Source organism: Mustela erminea, chromosome 18 (genome assembly GCF_009829155.1).
Source record: "Mustela erminea isolate mMusErm1 chromosome 18, mMusErm1.Pri, whole genome shotgun sequence".
Lineage (NCBI taxonomy): Eukaryota > Metazoa > Chordata > Mammalia > Carnivora > Mustelidae > Mustela > Mustela erminea.
This window is the reverse complement of record NC_045631.1, coordinates 4,767,946-4,777,511: the sequence shown is the minus strand read 5'-3', so window position 1 is coordinate 4,777,511 and position 9,566 is coordinate 4,767,946. Positions and strand designations below refer to the sequence as shown.

The 9,566-nt window shown below is 55.0% G+C and overlaps 1 long non-coding RNA gene across 1 annotated transcript in view; it reads right to left on the bottom strand.

The window, feature by feature from the left end:
* Window positions 1–3,585: 3,585 nt before the first annotated feature.
* LOC116578235 overlaps window positions 3,586–9,566 on the bottom strand; it is a 28,687-nt gene continuing 22,706 nt past the window's right edge. Inside the window, exons 2-3 of the long non-coding RNA XR_004280785.1 lie at window positions 6,341–6,419; window positions 3,586–4,924 (exon numbers count right to left, since the gene is read on the bottom strand). This is a non-coding gene — a long non-coding RNA (uncharacterized LOC116578235). The remainder of the gene's footprint in view (window positions 4,925–6,340; window positions 6,420–9,566) is intronic.

Here is a 9,566-nt window from a genome sequence, read left to right as displayed (position 1 = left end):
TCCCTCATCCCTACCCATCAAACAGCAAACATTGATGGGGGGCCTGACTCGGGGCCAGGCCCTGGGAGGGAAACGGGCCAAACAAGGTCTGTGCTCTCGTCTTTTTTCCAAAGTGAGACATAAAGGCCGAGGGGCCATTGGACGACCCGCTGAGCGCTCTATGGGGGAAAGGCAGCCGGTGTGGAAACGCAGCGGGACATCTCACCCAGACTGGGGAGAGGACAGAGGGGTTGCCAGAGACCGTGTCCTCTGAACTGAGAAACAGAAGGAAAGATAAGAGCTAGCAAAGGGGATAAAGGTGGAAGGATTTGGGGCAGCAGGAATTGCCATACAGAAGTTTGGGGGGGGGCACGTAACACAATTAGGAAACTGCATAACGACTTCCCCTCTCCTTCCTGCTTCCCACTTGCCAGAGTGCAGCCTCTCCCTGTCTCTGGGGACCACACTGAGGTCATGGACTGGAAGGGAGTTTCCAGGGGACTCCCCCCACAAGCAGAGAGCACCCATGGGGTAAGTGCTCCCAGAACCTGGCGCTTCCAGTAGCAACCAGAGGCTCTGGGGTGACAGACCCAGAGGCTGCCCTAGGCCATGCCAGAGGCCCAGTGGAGTGCACTGATAGATAATGAGGTGTGAACGGAGGGCATCCTGCTCTAGAATCACCCTGGGCTTGAGCTGCCTTCCTTCCCTGGTGCTTCTGGGCCCGCCTCCCCTGTCACCATGGCAACCTCTCGTTCTCTCTAACAAGCCACCAGGAATCTCCATCCTTCCTGGTGGTTCCCTATGCAGAGTCAGAACCTCACCTAGTTCCCTCTGCATCATGGGAAATTCCATGGAGGCAGGTACCTATGACAGGACACACCCCCGACCCATCCCCTCTAAGAAGCCAGCGTTTGGGGGAACCTGTGGCTTTTGAACTTCACACAAAATGACCATGTCTGTCATCCAAACAGTTGTAGCCGGGTCTTCGAGCTAAACTGTCTCCCGTGCAAAGGTGGTCAAGACCAATCCAGGGGGTGGGTGTTGCAAGGCCTTCGTCACTAACTGTAGCTCTGATGCCTCAAGAGGTTGGGCTTATAGATCATTCCCCTTTCCCTGACATGAACACTGATTCCTTATTGGTCCTATAATATCACTCTTACATTCCTGGTGCTTTCTGGGACGGGAGCAAACCGGGTGGGCTCCCAGCGAGCTCCCTGGGAACGCATGACCCCTGGGTCTCATGTCATCTGCCCACAAGTTTGTGGTCCAAGCGCAGCTGTGGTAGAAGGGCCCATGGATATCTTGCTGGAAGGAAGTTTGGGGACAGACATGACTCTAGAAGGTACCCAAGGTCTAGATTCCCCTTGTGGTTTCCACCAACGCTTGCCCATACACCCTGCCCCCTGCAGCTAGTGTCTCAGGAAGAAAGATGATTTTGGAAAGCTCTCCAAGACTCATTCATCCCCACTGGGATCCCCCATATGCGTGTGGACCAAGGAGCATGCCAGCATCACGCAGAGGGACTTTTGCCAAAGACCGTTGCCACACAGGAGACTGGGGTACGGATGGGCCTGCCCTGTAAATTTAGCCCAGACCATATGCCTCATTTCTGGGAGAAAAAAAACAAAACAAAACTTCACCACCACGACTCCTTTGGCACCTGTGGATTGGAGGACAGGACCAGCATCCCCGTGTTCTGCGAAGTGGACTGTATTATTCTGCCCCGTAGCTATTCTGTTTGGGAGACTGTGATTTACTCTGAGTCCCAAAGATGGATGTAATGTTGAATTGTATTCTATTCCCCGGTGTCTGCTGTGTTTTTTTTCTGTTCCGTCCACCAGAAGTTCCAAGATCATATACACTAATTCTTTCCTCTAAGATGCACCCCCTTACCACATGCCCTTCCAAGCAGTGTGGGCGGGGGAGGTGGGGGAGAAAGGGAATGGTGGGGGTTTCCCACGAGGGTCCTTGGGTGCCTGGCAGAAGCTGAGAGCCCCACACTGAGAGGCTAACACAGCAGGCAGAGCAGAAAAGCTCCCGACTCTTCCTTTCCCCACAAGCCCAATATTGAGACCAAAAAGAGACAGGGAAAAGAACCTTCCAGAATGAGTCAGCGGGCAGAGCTAAGGCAGGCGGCTACTTGGAGGTCAGCCTGTCGATGTCCCCATGAACGTAGGAGACCAAGCATGGGGGGCAGTGAAGCTCCCACGAACCCCGTGGCCACCTTCTGCCTCGTCAGCCTTTCTTCTCTGGCTCCTGGTCCAGCCTCTTCTGCTTCTCCAGGCCTTAAAGCCTGACCCTCTTCTACTGTCCCCCTGCCCCCACCAGGCTCACCATGTCCTTGACTTTCTGCCTGCCCTGGCTCGCTCTGTCCTTAGAGGGGAAAAGAAAGGACAGCTCTGGGTCTGCACAAACACGCAGTGTTTTATTGCTTCTTCGGTTCCAGCAGCTTTGACCGACTCATGACGCCCCATAGCCCTCCGTCCCCTACATCCATCACTTTACCTCTGTCTCCAGCCCTCGGGGATCAGGGTCCCTAGAAAATGACATCCTAGACCCTGGAATGTGTCTGATATGAGATGCACACAAGGGGGTGGCCTGAGCACGTACCTGGTGGAGTTTCTGGGCCCTACCAGCTGCAGGCCATGGGGGCTGGGGTGGGGGAAGGCTCTGAGAAGGGGCAGGAGGAGAGCAGGAGAGCAGCTGGCAAGGACACTCAGGTGTCTGGAGAGCACAGGAAGGGCCTGGGCTGAAAAGGATGGACATTTCTCGGGTGCTCACTGCATGCCGGGAACTGACCTCAGCACTCAATCATTAACTCAGTCCTTTCCCAAATCTGTTCTCAGGTGCTACTGTTACCATCATCCCCACCTTACAGACGGCATAAGTGAGGCACAGAGACACCAAGCTATAGGACAATATCTAGCCAGGATTGAAATCCAGATGGTCCAGCTCCTGCGGCCACACCCATTACTCCCACCCCATCCAGCTCTCCAGAGGCCCCAGGGTCACGTTCATGGGTGGGGAAATAAAGCAGGAGTGCAGCTGGGGTCGGGAGACTGGCGGGGAGACAAACCAAGCAGGGGCCCAGAACGCCCCAGAACCAGGAAGGTGGCCAGGGGCCAAGAGGAGAGACAAAAGGGCCAGGAAAGGACCCAGCAGGCTGAGCACCTCCTGAGAGCCAGGCGGCATGCTAGGGGCAGTCACAGGGTAGGGTCAGAGGCAGGAGTGGGGGCCCTCGAATGGCCAGAGCGGGGTGGCCTTGGTACCTCCGGTCTTTGTCCCGCCGGCAGGCTCCTCTGCTCCCCGCTGGAAGATCTGGAACCAGCTGACACTTTGGCTGTTATGTCCTCACAGCACATCACAGGACAACTTTGTATCCCCCCAAAGTTTAAGACCACCTTCCACAGGGGTGCTTAGAATCAAAGGATCGAAGTCAAGATCCAACGTCACTATTCTAGGAAGCCAAGTGGCTGAGCACCAAGGCTTTCTGCAGGGAAAGGGGCTGGGGCTTGTCCCCTTTTCTCAAAAGACCCTTCTTGCCTCTTTTAAGACTAGAAACAAGTCCCTGATGAGCTGTGGGCCTTGTCCCTCTTTGACCCCATCCAGGTCCCACCTCCTGCCCCGACCCGGATCCCTCAGCTTGTGCTCTCAGCACCCACGGGGCGTGGCCGGTTGCCATCTGAGCTTTCTGTCTGTGCAGACTGCTGCCCACAGCTCTGGGAGCTACGCACACTGAGCCAGGCCCTGGTCTTAGGCCGTCCACCTGCTCCGTTCTCCGGTGGGGACCTGCTGTATCTGAGGGACTCTGCTCTCTTCCCCCTGGAGCTGCAGGCGCAGGAAGGTGGGGCTCTCCAGGTCAGGTCTCCTTCCTCAAGGAGAAAGAAGGCTCAGCAATCATCACCCCCTCTCCCGAAGGAAGAGCATCTCCCACTGCCCAGCAGGGCCCTCCGGCAAAGGCACCCAAGTGAGTGTTTGCCAAGAGTAGAAGAAGCAGCTGCCCACGGTCCCTCTGATAATCTTGCGGACCAAGTTGGGCTCATCTTCCAGGACTAAAGAGGTGTGGATATAAATAATGGGCATTTTCCTGCAGGGCTGCCGGTGGTGGGGGGAGGCCCGGAAGGGGAGGGACCAAGGAGTCTACTCTGGCCTGGCACCCAGGCCCTCCCTTGCTCCGATCCCTTCTCAGACACAGTTTCTGGATCTGGCCCTCGGGAGTAGCCCTTAACCCAGCATTTCAGTCCCCCGAGCACGGACCGTGCATCAGACATCAGATGTGGGGCCGAGGGATTCATGCTTGGACACGGCTAGCAAGCAGGCCTGTCCTCGGAGGAAGGGGCTGAGCGGTCACTGATTGTGGGGGAGTATGACAGGGCCGGAGGGAAGCAGAGGCGCAGTGGGAGGACAGAGGGTGCGCCCCCAGGTCAGCCCGGCCCCTGTCAAACTTTCCAGGCTCTGGGATGGTGGTGCACCAGGTGATCACATCCAGGGTGGGAAGGAGGAGACTGGACCCTGGGGACGGCAGGGCAGGGGGAGTACCTGGCTGGTTAGTGGGGTTGGGGGAGCACATAAAAAGCCAATCCCCCGCGATGATATGTGTTACTCTGTTTCACGGTCTTGGTGTCCACTGCTCCTTCCAAAACCATTCCCTCATAGTCTCTGAATGTGTCCCAAAGGTGCGGCTCTTGAAGAACATGCTCAGAGTTGGGGGGCGGGGATCCCTTCCTCCTCTTCTGTCCTGGGACCCTCCCATCCAAGGAACAGTGGTGTGAGTTGCCCTGTCCTGCAGCAATGATCTCTCCGTGGGTTCTGCCCTAGACATCACCTGTCCTCATTCAAACACATCTCTGGGCCCTTTCTTCTTGACAATGGCTTCAATTATCCTGTGTGCTCTGAGTCTCCAAATCCATGCCCATACTGGCAATGTGTTCGCTCCCTATTGCTGCTGTTTAAAAAAAAATTAAATACTTAGTAGCTTAAGACAAGCAAATTTATTACCTTAAACATTCTGGAAGTCACAAGTCCATGACAGGTCTCACAGGGCTAAAGTCAAGAGGTCAGTGGGGCTGTGTGCCTTCTGAGGGCTCTCGGGGAAGACTTGCTCCTGCTTTAGCCAGCTTCCAGAAGCTACCACACCCCTTGGCTTGCTGCCCCTTCCTCCATCTTCAGAGCCGGTAATCACATCAGCCTGACCTCAACTGCTACTGCCTCTTCTCCTTCTTGGACTCTCTTGTTTCCTTCTTTCACGGGTAAAGATCCTTGGGGTTACATTGGGCCCACCCGGAAAACACAAGATAGTCTCCCCAGTTGGAGAGATCCTTGGATGAACTTGCTAGGATCGCCATAACAAAGTACCACTGGCTTAGGGGGCTGACACAACAGACATTTATTTTCGCTCAGTTCTGGGGGCCAAGATCAAGGTGCCCGTGGGGCTGGGTTCTCCTGAGGGCTCTCTCCTTGGCGTGCAGAAAGCCACCTCCCACCAGTGTCTTCATGAAGTCTTCCGGCTGGGTGTGTCTGCATCCGGATGTTCTTTTCTTATAAAGACATCGGTCATAGCTGAACCAAGCCCACACTCACGACCTCATGTAAATTCAATTCCCTCTTAAAGACCCTGTCTCTAAATTCAGTCACATCTTGAGGGGACTGGGGTCAGGGCATCACCATGAATTTGTGGGGACCACAACTCTCTCCTTAATTCCATCACAATTTCAAATTCCTGTATGCCATGGAAGGTGACCTCCTGGCAAGTTTCAGGGATTCGGACGCAGACATCTCTGGGATTCTGCCCACCACAAAATCCTTCATCTAATACCACCAGCAGCTTAAACTCAACCTCAAATGGAATTCATCTTGCTCCCCCTTTGACACCACCATTCGCCACCACGCAGCCAGTTTCCCAGACCAGAAATTTGGTGTTCCGGAGAAAATATCAGAAACGACTATCTGCCTAGCCAATATTCTTTTCCCGTCTTCCTTTGTAATAAAACCTCTTGGAGGTAGCAACATGCCCAGCTAAAAAACACGACACTGCCCTGCCTCCCTCATGACAAAGGCTGAGCACTGACGTATAAGGGAGATCGTTAGCAAGAAAAGCTCTTCATCGGCCGGAAGCGCTTTTCCCTTCACCCTTCCTCCTTCGAAGGCAAACGTGGTGGTTGGAGCTGCAACTGCCGTCTTGGGGCCATGAAATGAGGTTGAGAATGGAAGCCACCACCAAGGGTAGCAGAGCAGGAAGTGAGAACAGTCCTGCAACACCGATGACCTCCAGGGAGCTGTCGGAATCCTAAGCCCATCTCCCACAGGAGGTGACCATCGCACCTTACCCCCACTTCAGACATCATCATTCTGGATCTGCTACCTGTGGCCAAATGCAGTTCCTGTCTCTGTAGGTGACAAGGCTGAGACGAGCGTGCTTTTCTTCCTCTGAAGTCCAAATTCTATGTGATGAGATCCGGGATGGATAGACTCAGAACAAAGGCTATCATAAAGAAACAGCTCAGTGCAATGTTCCTGGTTCTCCCCCTCCAAGCATTCTCTAAGTCTTCAAGGAGAGAGGAAAGGGAGGGCAAAGTAGGACCATGGTGCTCCCGACTTCTCGCCCTCCTGCCTCTGAGGCAGGAGGGACCCTCCCCAGACTGGGCATCTGGGTGGCAGCCCGGGAAAAGAGCAGGCTTCACCCAGGGCACCCCCCCTTACCCTTTAACCTATCAAGCTAGCCCACCTATTATGAGAGCAGAGGCAGGGGTGGGAGGGAAAGGGTGGTAGGAAAGGACTGAGCTTGCGAAACTAACATTAATTGGACAATCTACGTAAGGTTCCTGTATGGTCAGCCCTGAATATTACGAATTATTAATATAACAGATGGCACGAGGCTGTGACGGCAAGATTTGGATGTTCTCCTAAATGAGGTTATGTAAGGAAAGAACGTGAGTTTATATAACTAAGCTTGAGCCGCCTAGGAAAGAAAAGGTCCAGCTTGAGACAAAGAGACGACTTCTTTGGTACGGAGCAGTTATGCTCGTGGGAAATTCGGAGCTTTGGCAATCGACGGGCGTGAGTTCAAAACCCGACTCCACAAACTAATTCCTACATGGCGTGCCTTCTGCATTACTAGCTCAGATTTCCAGTTATGGGTGAGGATGGTAAGGACCCTCCAAGGGCCTCATCAGGGTTAAATAATAATAGTAATAGGAGGGTCCAACCACAAGCAGGTGTTCGGTGAAAGGCAGATGTTGTTGCCATGCTTTACAGAAAGAGAGAATTCTAGGCTACAGATGCAATGCAGGAATTCCCAAACCCTTGGTTAGAAGCGATTTATGCCTGAGCTTGGGAAGCCATAAGGAGACTCCCAGCCAAGACGTCGATATCTGATTGTACACGAAGAAAGGCAGCCGTTTCGCAACCGAGTGCTGGGCTCTCCCAGCAGCGTCCGTGTAGTTGTTAGGGAGTCTCGTCCCAGACTAATTCACAAGGTGCACATTTGCACTTAGAATCTGGGTAAGAGCCTCATAAAACTCAGGTAAGAACCCCGAGTGAATAATTCTGAGCACGATCGCCAAGCCATCGCCTGGTGCCCATTCACTGGGAGAGGAAGTGAAGCTCCCGTGTAATAAGCCCGCTGTAACTGCCGGTCCTGGGGCGAGGGTGTGTTCACTTTCAGGGGACGATGCAGAGTAACCAGACTAATGAGAGGCGCCGAGTGTGCAAGCCCCAGCCAAGGCCAGGACAGCTGCAGTCAGGTTCAGCCCAGCAAAAGGTTGGAAGGGAGGGAGGCAGGCTCCCCGGAAAGCGGGCGCTGAGGAGCAGAAAGTGTGGGGCGGGTGTGGCCGCCTCTTGGCCAGACAGGTAGCTGCAGAGGAGGCCTGCCTGGTCCAGATGGAAGACGCCACCTGGGAAGGGCCTGGGAGGGCTTACAAAAGCCCTTTCACATGCTGTGGGTGAAAGACAACATTGTTGCCTTCATCCATTCCACCCTGAGCTGTGAGCACCTTGCACCTTGGGAATGCCGGGGGCTGGGGGCGGTGGGCAGGGAGAAGGAGTGAACCCGACAGAACCCCCCACCCCGGAGGGCCACGAACAAGGACATGAGCAACAAACGGGCTGTCAGAGAGCGAGGCGGACCACGGAGTCAGGGGGCAGGGAGAGGGTGGGGAACAGGGAGGGGGGTGGGGAGACCTGAAGGAGGAGGAGGAGGTCTCGGGGAAGGTGTGGGGAGAACATTCCAGCAGAGGGAGCCCCCCTGAGGAGGGAAGCCCAGTGGGTGTTGGAGACGCCATCTCTCCCCTCCTCCTCGCCTCCCCGCTCTCCTCCCCACGGTGGTGTGAATCCCACCCCAACTCCTTCCCAAGGGGACCTGGTGTGGAGGGGGCGCCGTGCTGTTGGCCTGTGGCCTCTCCTTCCGCTCATCCCTCTCCTGCTCTGGCTTCTCCTTCACGACCCACGCCTGTCCAGGATCCTCTTCCTCGTGCCTGTTCAGCCCTCCATCCCGCTGTGCCGGTCACCCCCAGCTGCCCCTCCGCCTGCACCCGAGCCCCGACTTCGGTAAATGCCACCCAAGCCGGCCGCTGCTGTTGACACCTGTGCCGAGCCCCAGACAGCACGTCCCACCCTGGATGGCCCCTGGACTCAGGCTGACCGGTGTCAGAAGAATTCACCGTGTGTCCCCACGCTGCGTCCTCCAGACCCACATGTGTGTCACTGCCACACCCCTACACCCAATCGGTCTCCTAAACCCTCCCAGTCCTCTCTTTCTCCAGCACCAGTGCCCCTAGGTTTGGTCACTAGTGTCCTCATTCAGGCCTCTCCTGCTCCAATCTGTTCTCTTAGGGCCGAGGAAGAGGTATTCCACAATCTTTTGTGGGTTTGAGAGAGCAGGTCCCAAAGACCCCAGTGCAAGGCCAAGGAGGCCAAGTGTTCTGAGCCCTGGGCCTCCTGCCCTGGAAGGACCCACCCCTGGCTGTGTGGACAGCAGCCCGCTCTGTAGATGTCCCTACAGATAGGTCTGAGCAAAGACATTGATCCCATCAGTTTCCTAGTCTTCCCTCCTTCTGCTTCCCCATCTTCTACCTCCAGGAACCATCTGCCTGCCCACAGACATCATCCCTGGGGAAGAGCCCTGGAGCTTCTCAGAGCCCATGGGTTCCAGTGCAGTGTGTAAGTGCAGGGCTAGACTGGTCCCGTGGCTAAAGGGGGCAGAATCAACCTTGAAGCTGGGTCTCTTGATCCTAAGGCCACAGCACCCTCTTTGGAGGTCCAGGGAGCTCAAGAGGCTCTTTGGGACCTGCCAAATGGGTAATATCCAAGTCTCTGAAGAAATGAATGGCGCTCTCCAATACGGTAGCCACATCTGGATATTTACATTTAAATTTAGGTTAACTACAATAAATACTGGAGTGTTTTGTTTGTTTGTTTTTGTTTTTGTTTTTTTGCAAATCCACCAAGTTATGGCATTAGCCCACAGCTCCCCAGGGACCTTCCCTCCAGGCCAGCACCAGCCCCCCATGAGCCATGCTTCACAAGGTCTTTGGGTTTCAGTTCTCGCTGTAGACTTCGCACCATTTGGGTCCTCGTTCTCATGCATCCTA